This window comes from Ooceraea biroi, chromosome 11 (assembly GCF_003672135.1).
Source record: "Ooceraea biroi isolate clonal line C1 chromosome 11, Obir_v5.4, whole genome shotgun sequence".
Classification (NCBI taxonomy): Eukaryota; Metazoa; Arthropoda; class Insecta; order Hymenoptera; family Formicidae; genus Ooceraea; species Ooceraea biroi.
The window spans coordinates 4,115,813-4,133,637 of NC_039516.1; positions in this window are offsets into that span (position 1 = coordinate 4,115,813).

Below are 17,825 nucleotides of genomic sequence, written 5' to 3' on the forward strand. Positions count from 1 at the left end.
CCTTACCGCGGATTATCGTACGCGTCAAATGAAATTTTCATATCACGGCGGTTACCGCGCCAGCGAGTCTTTACGAGTAATATCTCTGCGTGATTACGGCAAGGATGACGGTGTCGAAATTGAGATATCTCTTAATTTGCACGCCCGAGCCCGTATCAGATGCAACGCGGACCGGAGTAATCCGGAACGAAGTGAGGCGCTCGTATAATCCTTATGAGTTCGCGGCAAACATCGCGAACGTGATCATCCACTCGCTGTCGCCTATCGTATGTAGCCGGCCACAAATATCTTGCGATCGACGACGCTGCGCAATGCCATCTCGAGTTAATCGCACCCTCCACGAAACCGGCCGGAATTCGACCAGGCCAAATTTAATTATTTACTTTCGGCGGCCGAGCGGCCGGGTAATGGCAAGCGTCTGGTCTCGGCGGCGATGTGAAACCAGGATTGGAATCGTGGATCTTTGTTTAATGAATTACCCTTCTTGACGTGGCATTAGATTAAATCCGAAGCAAGTCGATGGACGTCGGGGTGGCTGGGGTAAATTGATACAAACGACACGCTGCCCACGCTCTTTTCTCCCCATCTTCCACCGGCCGCTTTCTCTCTTTCTCGCCCCCTTTCATTTCCCTCCCGTTCCCGTCCGCCTCTCGCGTTACCCGACCACCTCCGGCTTACCGTGATTGAAGAAAAGCGAAGGTGTTCGAAGTTATTTCACCGTCGTATCTCGCCGATCAAAATGCTGAGAGGTGCGGGAATTAATCTCGAAAGTACCCCTATTCCGTCAAACGTCAGCCGCCCCGACGCGTCCCTGATAAGTGTGCGTCTTGCAAATTGAAATTGAAGATCGGCGGGTACACCCGAGCTCTCACCTTTTTCTACGGAGGTCGTTTAAATAAGATGCGATGAATGAAATAGCCCGATAACGTCGGGGAAACTGTAATGCGAACGCACGTGACGCATGCACAATTGGGTACTTGCGTAGATCGTGCATTGCCCAATATAATTGAGCAAAATGAAGAAACTTCCAAATTAACTAAATCAGAGTATTTGTGATATGCGCACTGATATTTTTATACTGCAGTTTAATAACTCTATGACATTGCATTTATAACATTTATGATGTATTTTATGCACTATTTCAATTTTCGCGAATTATAGATTATTAATAAAATCTTGCCAATTTAACAGCAGCGTTATTGAAATTTATATTCTATTTCCATTAATTTGCCGAAGAATGAGAGCGATGGGAACAATGATCAGTTATCGAAAAATATCCACGTTTTTTTTTAATGCAACGCTCCGTTCGATTAGAATTTATCCGAACCGTACAGGACAGAACGGATACGCAGTTTGAGGTTCTTTCTTTCCGTTCCGCGAGCGCTAGGTTCCATGGGATCAATTTATCACGCGCAATGCATCCGGGAGTCTATCACGACAGCAGCAACGACGGCGGCGGCGACGGCGACGATGGCGGTGGGAAAACTCGCAAAGCTCGCTTTTTTCGCCGACTCAAAATACCTAATATAAAGTTTTCGCGATTTACGCCGGCCGACCTGTTTTTCAGCGCTGTTTATCGCGGAAAAATTTCCGACCGAATGACGTGCATTTTTCCTGCGCTCTTTTTGCCGTGCCCGGATCGAGTCGGCGGGCGGGAAACTGCGGCGTCGTTGCATCGACGGCAGTCGACGTCGGCACTTATTTATTCGCTTCGCGGCTCGTTGGCTTTCGTCTATTCTGCCACGGCAGTCGGTAAATTAATTTTAGACAGCGGGGCCAACAAATTTCTTCCGACGGCCAATGAGATGCGGCGAATTACGACGTGGAGAGCAAAAGAGGAAGAGAGAGACAGAGGGAGAGAGAGAGAGAGTGAGCCCGGCGGGGGCCACCTAAGAGATTATCCTAAGAAAACTTTCACGGGAGTTTCTGGTATCCGGCGTTACCCGGGGTTAAACAATCTACAAAATTGAAATAATATGCAGATGTAATTTCGAGTAACTTTATATTGCCCGCCGCGCTGCCCCGGGTCATACCCCTTTCGAGAGTGTCCCAGGGCGGCGCAACTTTAGCGATGATACTCTCTCCCAGATTCTCTCTCTCTCCCTTTGCAGTTTGCCGGCAAGCAACTGCGAATGCGAATGCGAATGCGAATGCGACCGGCGTTACGACTGGAGACAAATATTTTTTCAGCACTAGACTTCTCGGTTATTATGTTCCGTCTTCTGGCGAATTAAACTTTTGGTTTCTCTCACGATTGAGACGCCTTCGCGGATAACAAGTTTACCTCCCGGCTGCCCTCGGGCGCGACTTAAAGGAATACGGCTGGTAAATACGTTATCGAGAGAGAAATTGAAACGGTCATTTTAAAAACAACATAAATCCGTAATATCCGGAAAGTGAGGGTGGCTAAAAGAATTCGAAACAATAAGTATCCGATCAATTTTCGTGTATGCTTAGATATTTGCACAATTCAAGATTAATTAAAGCCAAATAAAATCAGAGCGTATATAACATTAAAAAATTAAAAATCGTGATATAAATATTATTTTATTATTCATAAAATATATGCTTTAAACAGTTTTTCCTCGTACGAAGAAAATCACGATTTTTTACGTTGTTCTTAAACTTCTCTTAACCGATCCGACGTGCTCAGAGTGGCTGAATGTTCGCGGATCCACCATACATCTGCCAATGTCATGAAACGTCCGGCGATGGGTGCGGTTCACCGCTATCGACCATCGATCGGCTGACCCGCGTGAATTTCAGATTACCCCTTTTACTTTAGGGTTCATCGTCGCCCATAAATCTCGGTCGTTTCTTCGCGCGAGTAAAACGGGACGACGTCCGCAGCGCAGAAGCAGGAATTATCGCGGCCGTGTCGGGCAATCGTCCGTCGCTGGCAATTTCTTACTCCGAAGGAATTCCATTGCCGTGCGACCGCGAGGATCGTTATCCGCGAAAATCGTACTTGTCCCCGTGCCGTGGTTCCGACTCCCTTCTCGCGAGTTCCCTTTTCACACAGCTTCCTCGCAACTCGCAAGTCGCTCTTCCGTGGCGGCTCGACGTCGCCGTGAATTCTTGCCCGGCGTCTCGCGCGTGCCGACGAATCCGCGTAATAACGGGTACCACCAGCAGGTATGCGCTCGTAGAGATCAGCTTGTGTGCATGCACACGGGCGCGTTCATGTGTGCGTCCGCTGCCGAAAATGTCCGGTATGCGGGACCGTATATCGCGCACGGTCTACCGCGGCTTCCGAAATGCCGCGAATTCTCGAGCGCGTAGTGCGCGCGACCGAGTAGGTGCTCGGACCGCGCGCGCGAGTAAGAAGAAGTAATATCGATCCGACATCATCCATCATGGCGCACTCTATTAAACCACCGTACCCTATTTTCCCTCTGACCCCCTTTTCGCAATCACTTTACTCGTCCCGCGTAAACCCTCCTTGGCCCACTCCCCCGTCACTCTTCCTCGCAGCCTCGAAACGCAGAGAGCACCCCTTCGACTTTCCTCGACAGCTCTGCCGTTTCTCCCTCGCGCTCGTTCGCTTCTATCCGACGTCGACGTATCTTTCTTCCACCGGTTGCTGCTGCTGTCGCTCTTTATCCCTCAACCAACATCACGCGAATTTCCTTTCTCTCGTCGTCACAAATAACGCCCCTCCCGCGCCCTCGCCGCGTCGACAGAAGGTAACGCGATTCGCATGGCTCCGAGGTTTTCGTCAGTAACGCCCAACCGAGACAGCTCTGACGGATGTGAGACGGACACCCTGCCGGAGTTTACACCCGGGCTAATTACGATCCTCTCCCTCGAAGGGTACGAGGAAAGGGTTTGCCTGCCTGCCTGCCTGCTTGCCTGCCTGTCTGTAGTCGTTTCACGACGGAGACGAGACCCGGATGCGCGGCACGCCAAGTGGCTCGTTCGCGTGTTACGCGGAAATAAGATTTCGACGGTGTAACGCGATTTAGCGGCGCGCCGTGAATTTTCGTGAAGCTGCCAGCGTGAGGCCCGTGGGTAACCGGGTAGTCGCGAGGCTCGTATCCGCTCGTATCCGCGCGTTGCACAGCTGACCCATTCTCATTGCGGACAATATAATTTAAAGCCGCTTACATTTTAAATGCGACTTGAGCGCATAGATTATGCCGCCAGCGCGCGAGCTACGTGTTAGAGTCAAACCCAAATTTAAAGTGGCTTTAAGTTTCCCGTGAGACCGGAGAGCCGCGCTCAGCCACGTCGTTCGCACGTAACCGCGTGAATTCAATGGCCAGAGGCGCTACTCAACTGCTGCCGGCTTCGAGCCGATGTCAAGTGGAAGGTAGCATGTGAAAAAAAGCGTCCCTACCAGATGCGTGCATCTCGTCGTACGATAAGTGGCGCTTATTACCCGTGCTGTTTAAACAACAGCTTTTCTGTCCACGAGGAATGAAAATAGATTTCTAAAAGACACGTGTCACATATTCTGAATCGTGAATATAAAATTATTGATTTAAAAACGTTTCTGATATATTGCTCTTGTACATAAATTGTGCAAGCATGAACACTACACGAGCCACACGCTCGCCTAACAAATAAAGAAAAAGCGAGCTTAGGAGTTAGGCGGATTAAGAGCGAACATTGTTATCCACTGGAGCTTTATATCACGTTAACCGTATTTGGCGACAATAATTACGCACTGTATTGAATGTAATTAGACTACCGCGCAGGTTCAGTCAGTTGGAGTTACCTGCGTAATAGCAACGGCAGGCGAGAGCGCTGGACTTTATCTAACTTCCTCCGCGTTCTAAATTGACTGCTAAAGATTAACCCCTTAAGTCCGCCTAACTCTATTCATGTCGTGTTAGACGAACTTTCGAAAATCAATAATGCATCCGCGCTCCCTTCCTCTCGCCTAGCTCTCTTCTCTTCTTCCTGCTTTCGTCGTACTAGTTTTGCAAGATTGAGAACAAAGTTCGATCCACGCAAATAATCGATTGCACAATATTTTCCGGTCATTGCATGAAGATCTTGGACCTAGTTTCCGCGTAGGGGAAGAAAATAAACGAACGAGGTTACGAACGCTTCAGAAATTCAACGTGGCCGTTTCCGGGATTATTCAGACGTGTCGGTATTAATGATGGGAGCAACGCGATCGTCCAGAAGCCGAAGGAAATTGCAAAACGCAGTTTCCTGAGTAATCAACTTTGAAGCTTGCGCTTTGTCTTTGGTTCTTTGATCGCGAGAACAAATACGAAGTACACTGCGGCAGCTACAATAAATCCCTCAGATCGGTATTTCTATTCAATGAGAGATTGATTAGCTCTCAATAATTTCGACGAGAGAAAACGATCGTTTCTACCTCGTGTTTACTAATTGCATCTACTTGGAGAACTTCTCCGCGGAGAAGTAGCAGCAGAGTATCGAGAATTTTCGGGAAAACGAATTTAGAAGCTGTGCAACCGGAAGTGATTTAATTATTAATTATAAATATTACTGCAATTTTCATTTACCAATTACAGCTGCGTGTTAATAACTCGAAAACCGATTAGTTTTATGAATCCGCGGAGTAGAGAGAGGTTTCAGTAGACGGTACGTTAAACTCGCTCGCGCCGCTTACCGCCAAATCCTTCGCGATAAATACAGAAGTGGAAACCTCATCTGGTATATCGCATTAAATCAGACCAAACCTGAACGCTACAAATACACGGGTTACGACAGTAAAGCATTTTCGTGGTTCGTGCCGGTTCCCCCCTTTCTTCGTGCGCTGCTCGAGGTGTGCTTCGAAAACAAGAACCAGTGAGTTTGCGGAAAATATTTTTCGCGAGCATCATATATATGCCGACAGGAAGAAAGGAAATCGAGAGATAGGTGGAAGACGTTTGTAACACCATTCGTCCATGAGTGAAGAGCGCGAGGCGGTATCTTGAGTTACGCAGTAAATCGATTTCCTATTATCAAGCACTATTCTTCGCTATAAAGGAGCCGAGTAGATAGATTATCCAACGTATTATCAGTCCATTCTTTTTTACGAGCGACCGTAATGGATCGACGCAGAGCCAATGACATGCTTCATTCCCGAACTCGCAACAGGATGAGTCGGCACTATCTGCAGAAGCTGAGAATACACGTTTACGCGCATAGGCGTAAACACAAGGCAAGCGTACCGGAATTATTGATTTTCCCTTTGGGGAAAAGGAGCTTCGCGAAGAAAAGTAATACGAAGCGAGCGAAATGTGAGAACGACGGGAAAACCGATCGCGCGCATTCCGATAATATCGACGAATGCAAATAAATCCATCTAGAGCGGGAAACGCGCCGCCGGTTGCACATAGGAAAAACAAAGGGCAACTTAGAACAGATCCGAATTCACAAAATGAAATTGTCTAATGCGTACGTGTACTGTGAGCTGTTCTCTTCAGATCAAGACACTTTTACGATTACACGAAACCGTTATTAACTTATTTGAAAGCGCAATTTCGCGACTCAAAATGAAATTATTCTATATATATGTGAGTAACCAAAATTGGCTGAAAAATGTATTTCTGTTTCCGAAATTTACCAAAACAATTTAATAATCAATGTTAAGTGGTCCAGCGACTGTCGGTGGGCACTGAATATTGGTGCAGCTATTAAACCGACCGCAAATTTTTTTAATTTATCACCCTGGTAACTGTGCCATTGAAAAGACATTCTGCGGTTAAATATTGATATTTGCTATTTCGATTTAAAGCAGCATATGTTATGTGACATGAACACTCACGGGTTAATGGCGAATTTTACCTCCACCCGTGACAAATCGGCGGAAGTGAGTCGCCACCCTCATCGAATCGAATGTATTTATACAAAAATACTTGTCCGCGTTTGTCGACGTCGTTCGCGATTAAAGCGATCCGTTTTCGGCAGCTGCCGAATTATCTCGTTTTCATTTGACAGAAGTAACATGTATCGCGCGTTCATTGTCAACCGATAAAGCGTGCCTTCACGATAAGCCCGCGCGAATAACGCGATTAATCGAATCAAATGATGTTTTAATCGAGATGGCATTTTTCCAACGCGCCTGATCGTTTTTCGCAGATAACGACATGATACGTGCTCCAACAACTCACGCATGAGTTACATGGAAAACAATGGTGATGATCTTTTCGGTAGACCGATCTCCTTCGGTCGCGTTAATTAAACGATTCATTGTCGGCATTTCCCTTCGGGATGTTCTTCGAGAAAATTAACAGCTAACTCAGCGCATCCCAGCGGCTTCTTGCCGGCGCAGCACCAGTCGAATTTCCCTTTCAAAGTGCCGTTCGCAGTTTTGCAGCGGTGGGTAGGTAGCGGCGTGGATGACTTTATGGCACCGTCAAGACCTATCTCTACATTTTGCTGGTTGAGCAGCTCACAATGGTCGAGCGTTGTTCACGACGGCACGATCGTTCAGTGGACCGATGAGCATAGTATGTCTGTATGCGTATACGTATCCTCCGTTGGCGATTGCCCGCCGGCATTTTACCCCCGGCAAGTATGCGCGAGGGGTAGCAGAAGTGCGATAAGCTTAATGCGGTGACTATAGGCTGGAGGGGGATGATCTCTCGTCTGGGTGCACAGCGAAATGTTCATCGCGAAACCTCCGTGTAATTTCACGGCGGATCGTGAAGATTGCCTCGTTTTAAGGAGATTCCCCCCGCTTTCTAAAGGGGCGCCCAAGAGAAGAGGCGAAGGGAATTTTTCACTCGACCGAAAGGAACAATCGGTCCCGGAGCCTTTCCCCGCGCGCTTAATGGAGTCTCATGCGTCGCGGCATGAACGAGCGGAAGGGGACATCTCGGAAATAAAATTCTCGCCCAGGATTTAACTTCTGCCGGATTTAACAGCCGACGCGACATGTTTCCGGGCCGATGGCTTGGACGCTCGGTGCGAGCACCAAGGAATCGGCTATTGTTTATCGCGCAAGTTGATTTATCGGCGAGACGCAGCGAGCACGATCCGAGCGCGCGCAGACTGGTTCCTTGCGCGCTAATTAACGCTGACGCTTTAACGAGACTTCGCGAATGCCGATGTTTATGCATATCGATATTTATGTTTACGTCTATTACACGTACACGTGGTGTTGGCAAGAGCTAATTTTAACACGCTGGTTTACAACGTTTCGTGCTTACAACGTGTTGTCGATAGGATAGCACCGAGATAACGTCCGGCTGGAGGATATCCGATAATTTTACAACACATTACCAGCGAAATTGTTCGCGCACAATTTTATATTCGTAATTCTTAATACATATAACTCACATCCCCCAACGCACGCGTGGCTGTCCCGCGGCTTTTCATTCGCTTAAAATTATCAACTTCCTTCCTGACCCTTTCTCTACCGTCACGAGCGAGGACAACTTGTATGCGCCACATTTTGAGAGAATTATGCGTGCTCATGTCCGCGAGTTAATGCGGAATATGCGCCGAGGCGGTAAAGCGAAATATGGAGCATATTTTTCGCTCCGCCACTTCCAACGGGAAATTATAGTGTTTAATAATTGAAGTCCCTCCGTTAAATTTCTCTACGCGAATTCTCGGATCTTATACACTCCGCATTCAAAAGGAGTTTTATAATCTAATAGAAATTTCATTACGGTAAAAGTAAGTGTATTAAAATATTCATCAGGTACCCGTAAAGGACAAAGAACTCGGAATCTTTTCAAATAATTTGGAATATTTCAGGCCGGTCATAAATTATCAAAGAGATCAATTAAAATCGGAGTAGCATTACCGAGAAATCAAACACGCGACAGTTTCAATGAAGCGTGTGAAACCCGACTCGCGATTACTCGTAATGCGTATATTCGACTAGTTCGACAGCTCTGGCCTAAACCTTTCAATCAGAACTCTGCGATTCTGCAAAGCGAACATGTAATATGCGCGCGTATCGATTCAATTATGCATTAATACCACCAGCAAAGGGCTTTTGCGAGCGAACGGTTCGCGGTGCCGCTTTCTTACTCCCCAGCGTGTCGTCACGCTCTCGCGAAACGCAGCTCGCGCTCCATTAAGTCAGAATAAATGCGCGGAGCGGATACGCACCAGCCAGCCAGCCAACAATTGGGTCGCGCACGGCAACAGGTGAACAGATATTGATATTACAATTCGTAAACTCCCGCCGCGGAGAGCTTGCTGCCGCGCACGTTTCGTCTCGCCGATGAGAGATACGCGAATACCGTTGTCTCTTCCTTTCTCTCTCTCTCTCTCTCCCTTTTGTTCCTTTCAGATCGCGGATGCTGCGCTCGGTGTCGAGACATCGTAGTCGATACGCTAAATCCCGGCCTGTTTGTGCCGGCCGTTGCTCAACATGCGCTCCGTTGTTGCTCCGCTGACAGCGGGTGTCTTTCGGAACTGTCTCTGACAACGACTCCGCGAGTTAACTAGACGCAACCACTTGTTGTTGGCTCTCGCTCAAGTACGGTCAGGACTAATTCTCCCGTGTCAAGGGTATTCGGCGGGCGGGGGTGCGGGCCAACTTCTGTTCCTGCGGAGGACGACTCCGTTCGCGGAATCAGTTCTGGCGTGATGCTTTTAGCGTCGCACTACCAACGAGAAGAGCTCGCTCCCCAATGTCCTCCCATGAATTTAGAGAGAGGTAAGCGCAACGGAGCGCTTTATCCCGCTCGCTGAACCGTCAAGATGCGCCTTGCCGGAGGAACGGAACGCCGGCCGCCACCGCCGCCGGTTGAAATAACGTTTAGCGTCGTCGGAGGGATTTGCGGTCGAGCAGCTCGCGTTAGCGCGCAAGCACGAGAGGAAAAGAGAGAAACGCCCCCGACCCAGCTTAATCCGCTGCTTTTTTTCTCGTTGTTCTTCTGTGCCGGGGATTTGTCGCGCGTCAGCTGGCCTTGAGAACGATTGTCATATTAAGGGGGTCTCCTCTTTTGCGGAAAGTGCTGAGTTCGCCATTTTTTAGAAATAACACGCCGACGAAAAGGACGCTCTGTCGTCGCGGGGATGTCGCTGCGCCGGTTATTGCACCATTCGTATCTCCGAACAGCGGAAAGCTCTCATTCGCTCTCAGGCGTGGGGATTATCTATTATTTAAATTAGTACAATCGGCGTTTTGATCTATTGCCAGAACTCGTGGTCCTGACAGTGGTGTAATCTTCGCGGTACGAGCGCTTTCAGATTTGGATTATAAAAACATTTGTTATTTTGACTTATTTAAATGGAGAGTAAATGAGAGAACTTTTGGATCCGACATGTTTCGCAGCAGCATGTTTCGTAACTATATTTACCGCTTACGTCACAATGCGAATACTGCATAAGGTTACCTTATTTATATTATAAAAACGCATAGAGCTAGAGATAGAATATGGTTAAAAATAAATTTTTGCAGCGCGTAAGAGAGATTTTATTCGTATATGAGAAAACGTTGACAACTTTTTAAATTTCACACAGGATTTTTCACACTTTTTTCCACATGTCGCAATGTCGAGATGTAAATACCTAAATAATACTGCGTTTTCAGAAATTTGCATTCTGTGCAACGAAAACACGTAAAAAAAGGAGCAAATCCTCTCTGCACCTACAAAAGTAATAAGCATTGTGCGAGCGAAAGTAAACGGCGCAGCTGGAAACGCAAAATTCGCGAAAATTATAATCTACGTACGCCATATTAAAACGCCACTTCCGCTTAAAAACGGAATTATTACGGAAAATTCGTCTTTATTTGAGAGATATCATAATAAACTCTCGTTAAGCTCATCGGTTCTCAATAACACACGAAAAATTCCATTATGAGGAAATACACACACCGCCGCGCGCCGTTGGCACGTTTTTGTCGTGCACCTTTATTGCACGGTCATTTTTCTGCACGCGACGCTGTAGCAACAAAGATACGAACCTGTAATCCAGATTCCAGTGGGGTGCGCCGATGGTATCCCGGCATTCATTTTTTGCAGAACCCTTACACTATAAAAGGGTTAGTAGTGGGTCAGTAAGTCTCTCGTGATCTCCAAGACAGTAAAACCTTCGCCGAAGTGAAATATCAACGACACCGTAAAATCCTTTCTTTCTTTTAGCGTCAACTGCCGAATGCGCGGCCGAGTACAATTGTACTGTGTCTTGGTCAAAAAGAGAAATCTTATGTATAAATTTCGAAAAACCCTTTACCTATTGTGCATAAAAATCAAAAAAGATTGAAACAGATTGTGTATATATAAAAATCCTACCTATATTTGTGTTTCTCTAGCTTTTATAGCCGGCTTTTACGATTTACTTATGAGTCTCTCAGGGAACCCTTGTCCCAGATTGTATATAAGCATCGTCTTTAACTATAGATTTATATTTCTCTAGCTTTCAGCAGGTCTCTAAACATGCTTTTAGCAGGTCTCTTTATTGCCGCTCGTTCAACCCTTCAAGGAAATCCTGGCCAAGGACGCTGCCTGCCGTAGACAGAGTTAAAAGAAAGGGTAATCACGGGAAATCCATGGTTAGGGCGTTAAAAAGTTTAGGTGTTTTAAGGTGCCGCGGCACGAGAGAGAACTCAAACAGAATGGAAATTCAGTAAACTTTCACAGGAAACTTTCAAGGATTTTATTATTAGAATAATTTAAAATAAGAAACATCCAGCAATTATAAAGATAAAATAAACGTCTTGAAAACCCGATACATATATTTACCTAATAAACAGAAATCATATAACGCATAAAATCATACAGTAAATATTCTAAAGAAGATTTTCATAATGCTGAAAGCTACGACTATCGATTGTTAAAGTTCCGTTAATACGTCAACACGTCACTGCAACGCAAGTTTGTTCGCGCGGTGTAACAGCGCGCGGATATACTTGCGAGAAAACAACGCGGGCCGGGTATTAATCGCGATTAAATGCCACGGCGGCTACGGCGATATCGACGATAGCGTGCAGCAATAAATCAAGAATTACTTTCGCCGGTTTCGTTCGTTCGCCGATAATAAACGCGTCGAAACTCGTTCAATATTGGCGATCCTCCCTCGGTCGCCGGGTGCACCAGGTAGACGTTTCCGCGCCGTCGTGTACATATACTGCGCTTGTACGAGAGCTAGGACATGCACACACGACGGGGAGGACGATGAGAGAGATAGAGAGCTAGAGAGCTAGAGAGCGAGAGAGAGAGAAAACCGACTTTGCGCACGCACGCACACGCGATATATCAACGGCTGATATTACCGAGGGACGGAAAAACTCGGAAGGACCCTCTTCGCTTCGTTCCCGTCGTTCCAACCCGGAGGCTATGTTTGATCAGTTAGTCACTACCGGGACCTGGGATATTGTTACCAATGGCCCCGGTTAATATTCTCGGATTACCCTCATACCGAACAGCGGCGGTGGTTGCTGGCTTGCTGCTGCTGCTACACGACGACGGAATAGTGCGCTTTCGAAACACGGGCGGAATTTTCGCAGCGACAACGCTACCGCCGAGAGAGCGGGTCGTCGATCGCACGTAATTGCCGCACTTGGCGGCGTTCGTCGCGCACGATGGAATTCCACCGGTCGAATTAATTGCAGACGCTAAACGCTCGCAGTAAGCTTAAAACCGACGCAATACCGCTTGATTTCGTCAATCAACGCTTTGACACTCGCGAAAACGATGAGCCCCATAGTGTATCCGGTTGCATTCGCGTCATACCGGAATCTTGATCGACGATGCATAATAGCCTCATTCCCGGAGTGACACGTGGAACGTCGGAGGGATGATATTATGCATTGCTCTTCAATATTGATTTCGATGAAATTGGAATACAGAGCTTTTATTATATTAATTCTCTCACGGTGGGTACACGAAAATCTCATGTATCATAATGCAATCGACGCTAAACTGTTACATCGATGACATATCCTGCACTTTACATAATTAAAATAATTTTTGACTCTTTGACACTTTCGAATAAACCAACGTATAAGAGAGAAATTTCTGCGCACAATAAATTTTAACTCTCCCTCTCCTTCCGTTCCTCTCCTTCGTACTCTCTAATAAAATTCATTTTATGTATGGTACTTCGCCAGACGTATCAGATACGCGCTTGCACGTTTTGCATTCTCCGTCTACAATTAGCCGCGCCGATAAGAATGAAATTGGTCTCCGTCTTCTCACATACGGCCGTAATGAAGTGAAGACATGCTTCGTTTCTTACGGCCTTTTGTCACGTACACGCCATGTTCCGCTCCGGTCCGGGAAATACCGATAAGTGCGTGACCGGGGTTTCGAGCGCGCGAACGCGTCGATAACGAGGCGATTCTGCGGCAAAGAGGACGATAAAGCTCCGCTTGCACCCGACGGTAATTAATTGAACCCTAAGACCACCGTTTACGGCCAGATCTTCCGTGTGCGGAAAGGATTTTCGAGACAGCGACGTCTAGGCTTGCACACGGTTCCTCTCGCCCGCGCTCGAGTTCTGCTAATTGAACGCGTAATTGATGAGGCTGCAGTCTGTACTTACACAATGCTCCAATTGTGCTCAGCCAAGCGCCGGCACGGTGTGCCAATATTAGCGATGCACTCGACGTCCCTATAACGGACCCCTCTCCACGCACAAATAATGCCCCGAGTACCATAAATACTCGACAGCTTCCGCAATATGCCTGCCTAGCGCGTTGCCGCTCGTCTATATAGCCAGGCCTTTTCAAAAACTACGAGGAGTCCTCGAAGAAAACGAGACCACGTGCAAGCCGTGGGCACCACGCGACAAATTGTTTTTTCCTCTCTTTCGCAAAGCTCAATCGTTACCGGGATATCCGTGAAATTGCATTCGCCGCGTGGATTATAATAGAACGAAATGACATCACAGCCTAAAATACGCGTTGTACAAAGATAAGCGCTGAAAATCATGGACAATAAACTGATGTCTGTAGGGATGATCATGCAGATTGCAAGTAGCGGAATATGCAAGAACCTTTTAAATGAGAAAGTTGAAAACTCGTGTTAACGAAATGTGGAATAAAGCATGAAGTATCATATTTTAAAGGAATTATGCAATTTCAAAGATTATGCTGCAGCAATTATGTAATTGCAAGAGGTGTTATATATAGAATAGAGCGTATAAATCTTTACACATGTGCAAGTTCGGGCAACTAAATTTCTCTATAACTTTCCGAAGTCATTACGTAGGAAATATTATCTCCATTATGCAGAAGAAAGCTGCGACGGAAAGAGTAAGTACAAAACTCGATCGGCGTGAATAATTTAATCCGCGACGCTTACCATTAACAAAGTAAATATTCCCCTTAATTACACTCCTGTGTATGCGGCTTCCTTACCATTCGCCGGCGAATAAACACGGCGGGTTCTCGCGCGACGGTATATAATTCAAACGCGTTAAGCTACTAATTTACGGAGCTCCTCGGAGCCATACGCTCGCAATTCCGGAGCGACGTCCGTCGATCGGCGAAATATTCGTTCGTACGAAATTTTTTTAACGGCATTTTGTTTGCTTGGATAATAAAAAAATAGCGCTGTCCTGTGCAAATACGAGTTCGAACGGCATCGGTCTGTAGCGCTGCATGCCATATGCACGCGTATGTGCCCGTCCGTGCGTGTGTGCACGTCACGCCGGAAGTACGGAATTAAACCCTCGCGCAAACAGTCGATATCGCGGCGAGGTATGAGCTCGACCACCATCTCTGGAATATTTCCATTTCGCTACCGCCGCCTATCGCCCAACGATATTATATTTGTAACTGGATAAATAAGTCTGATTTATATGCCGGTCGCGCTCTTTCATCCCTTCATGTGGAAAATAATGCTGCATCACGTAAAAATAGCACGGCTGGCATTGTACGGTCGGACTACGGCCTTTCTTCCGAGAATGAGAAAAGTACTTAAAGAAAATACGAGACACGAATTCGGAAAGACATCGCGCGGCCAAATTGTTTTTATCAAGTCTCAAACCCGTCGGTCTCTTTACAAAATTCGCCGCGACTTCGTGGACCGACACGTGGCCACGCATATTTCACGATGATTATACGCCTGGTAAAGGAATCTCATCAATTCGGACGCGGCGATTGTAAAGCCACCCTCTCGGCTTCAGCGGAAACGTCTTCATCGATCGTCGAAAATCTTAACAAGGCTATCGCGTACCGGGGCTACCGCTTTCCGTGACTCGCAATTTTAGTCGAGAACGACCGCGCGCGATGACTCCGACGTGAAATTCTAATCTTCATCTTGTCGAGGAGCATACGAGACGGCGTAATTCATAAGAAAGTATTTTCTCGCCCGATGATCGCGAGAAGATCGCATCTTAACGTGCCAAAAAAACACGCCCTATGGGGCACTGAATTCTTGAATACATTCTTAACCCGTGTTTTTCGACACCCTCCCTCCATCCTCCTGAAAGTTAGTCACGTACATGAATACAAAAAATCCAGCTCGCTTTTATGAGACTTTGCATATATACGAGCATGTAGAAGCGAAGACGGCGACGACGACGTTGGCGGCGACGGCGACGATGGCGGTAGGGGGAGAGAGAGAAGTTTGCGCTCCGAAACTTTTATGATACACGCAGTGCGGGACCATAGATTTGAATTAATTCGGCGGCGAAGTTTCGCCGAGCAAATAAAAATAATTCATCGTATCAATTTAATATCGCTTTATGGTCGATTCATTCTCTGCTAGTGGCAGATTTTCCAACGAGTGCTTTAGATCCGCGTTTAACACAAACGAACGTATAAATTCGTAGGAAAAAAGTATTTTTTTCCCCGAAAACTACGCAACATGTTTTTGTAGAACTATTTTAACTCGGTTGTACAACGATTTTAACTATTGTCATGAAAAACAATTCTCATAAAAATCTTTTGTTTGTTCCTTGATGCTTTTTATTTATTTGTGGTAAGAGTAAAAATTGCATTTTTATAGACAAATATACCTCGTCTTTGTTCTTTGCTTTTTATTGCTGCAGATTGTTCCGATAACCGTAAACAAGAGGTTGATTGCACCAGAGGATTTGTTATTTCCATTTAACCTTTTTATTTAGCAATTTAAATGTAAAACAAATTTGTTTGCACTTATCGATGCGTCCAGCTTTGCTATCCTCGCCGCCGAAATTGCTCGCGAGCTTTTTGCATCACAAAAAACGAGAATTAACGTCAGATAAGGAGTTTTCAATCCGAAATGGACCTTTCCACATTATTACTTTAGACCGTCGCTCAAGAATTGGTCAAACAGGAACGACCGGAATTGCTGGTCTCCCAAAGTAGGCTACGAGTGAAGTGCGATGAAATCGCACATTGGCCGCGCAAACAAGAGATTATTGAAGCCGCCTTTATTACGGTCATTGTATGACTGAAACTTCGCAAGTTACATCGCGAAATTGATAATAATCCATCTAACACTTATGAATCAGGCGCAAACTTGGGCACGTTAAAGATATTCACGCGCTCAGAATTCAGCGGTTGAATTAATGAAGATTACAACGTCATTAAGCAGACTAACGTTTATCATACTTATTGTACATTAGTTAAAGCATCATTTCGAAGCAAGCGTGGAGCATATTCCTTTGAAATAGCGCCATGAATATTTCAGCGATTGTATCGTTCGTGTAATCTCAATAAATCCAAACGCACTCCTGACGCGCAGCTTTGATCATGAACATTTTCGACAGTTACAAACGCGTAAAATACGAACAATATGCTTTAACATGTATTTAAACATTTTCCATAACATTTTTTGGAAACGTATTGTGTTAAAGGTATCAGGTATGGCAACAATGCAGTAGCAATGCCGATAATAACGTGTGTTCCAATATCGTAACTTTGTGACGAATGGGTTAATCACTGAGTGAACGCATTATCTTCGCTATCACAACCAGGCAAGGGAGGAATATAAAATAATATAAATACGTTATGCGAACCGGCGCAAAATGCGCGTAATAAAATTTCGTGTACAGTGCGTCGCGTCACGGACTAAAGCTGTCCGAATGAAATTAATATTTGACGCAATAAGCGGAGCGTAATGTGTATTTTGAAGTAATGTGGAGCGCGAATTGTAATCGCGCCGTGACGTCGTGCCTCGTTTCAAGCAACGGAGGGCTGCCATTCGTCGGTATTGAAATAAACATCTCCGCGTCGCGTAAACGATTTTTTAATATCCCATGCGTCGACGTGCGCGCGTTTTACTGGCAATCGATTTTCCAACGCGCCGAATGGATTTTAAAATTGTTTATCAAAGCGGCCGAATGCACAAACGCTGCGCAAAAATTAAAACCCGCGATTCCAAGAGGCGACTTCCGACCTCTCCTTGTTATTGCGTTTATAATCTAAGCAAAACGTACGACCTTTCGTTTTCGGACTATGGAATCGAATGAACATGGTTTCAAGCACGAGCTGAACTTGCAACATTGGTAAATTATTAAATAAAATTTTCGAATATACACAAAACATAGCTATTCTTTATATTTATCCTATAAAAATGCAGTTATATATAAAACTTGCTTGACGAGAAATCATTCCCGCCATGCACGTTTCTAGACTACATAGGTCGGATGCTGCAGTTGGATTTCAAAAGCGATTGAATTAAGTGCGATTCAATCGGACCTCTGAAAAATTGAATGCGGAGCTAGGCGACACGTTGGTCGGACAAGGCGGTTTCTGTGAACGCGTCGCGTTATTGGACGCGAAAAATTAGATGGTTCGTCGTCGGGGAACCCCGACCGTGGAAATGGACCGGCTCTCTGCCGGAGAGAAAGAGAGTAGGTAGTAGGTAATCATTTTTTAAACGTGGCGGAAGAGGCGGAGATAGGCAGTCCGAGGGGGGCCTCCATCGCTCGACGGGGTGAAAACCGAACCGTGCCGCTTTTGTACGCGTATGCGTGGATATGCAGCCGCATGCACGCCCTCGTGTATCCGTGCACAC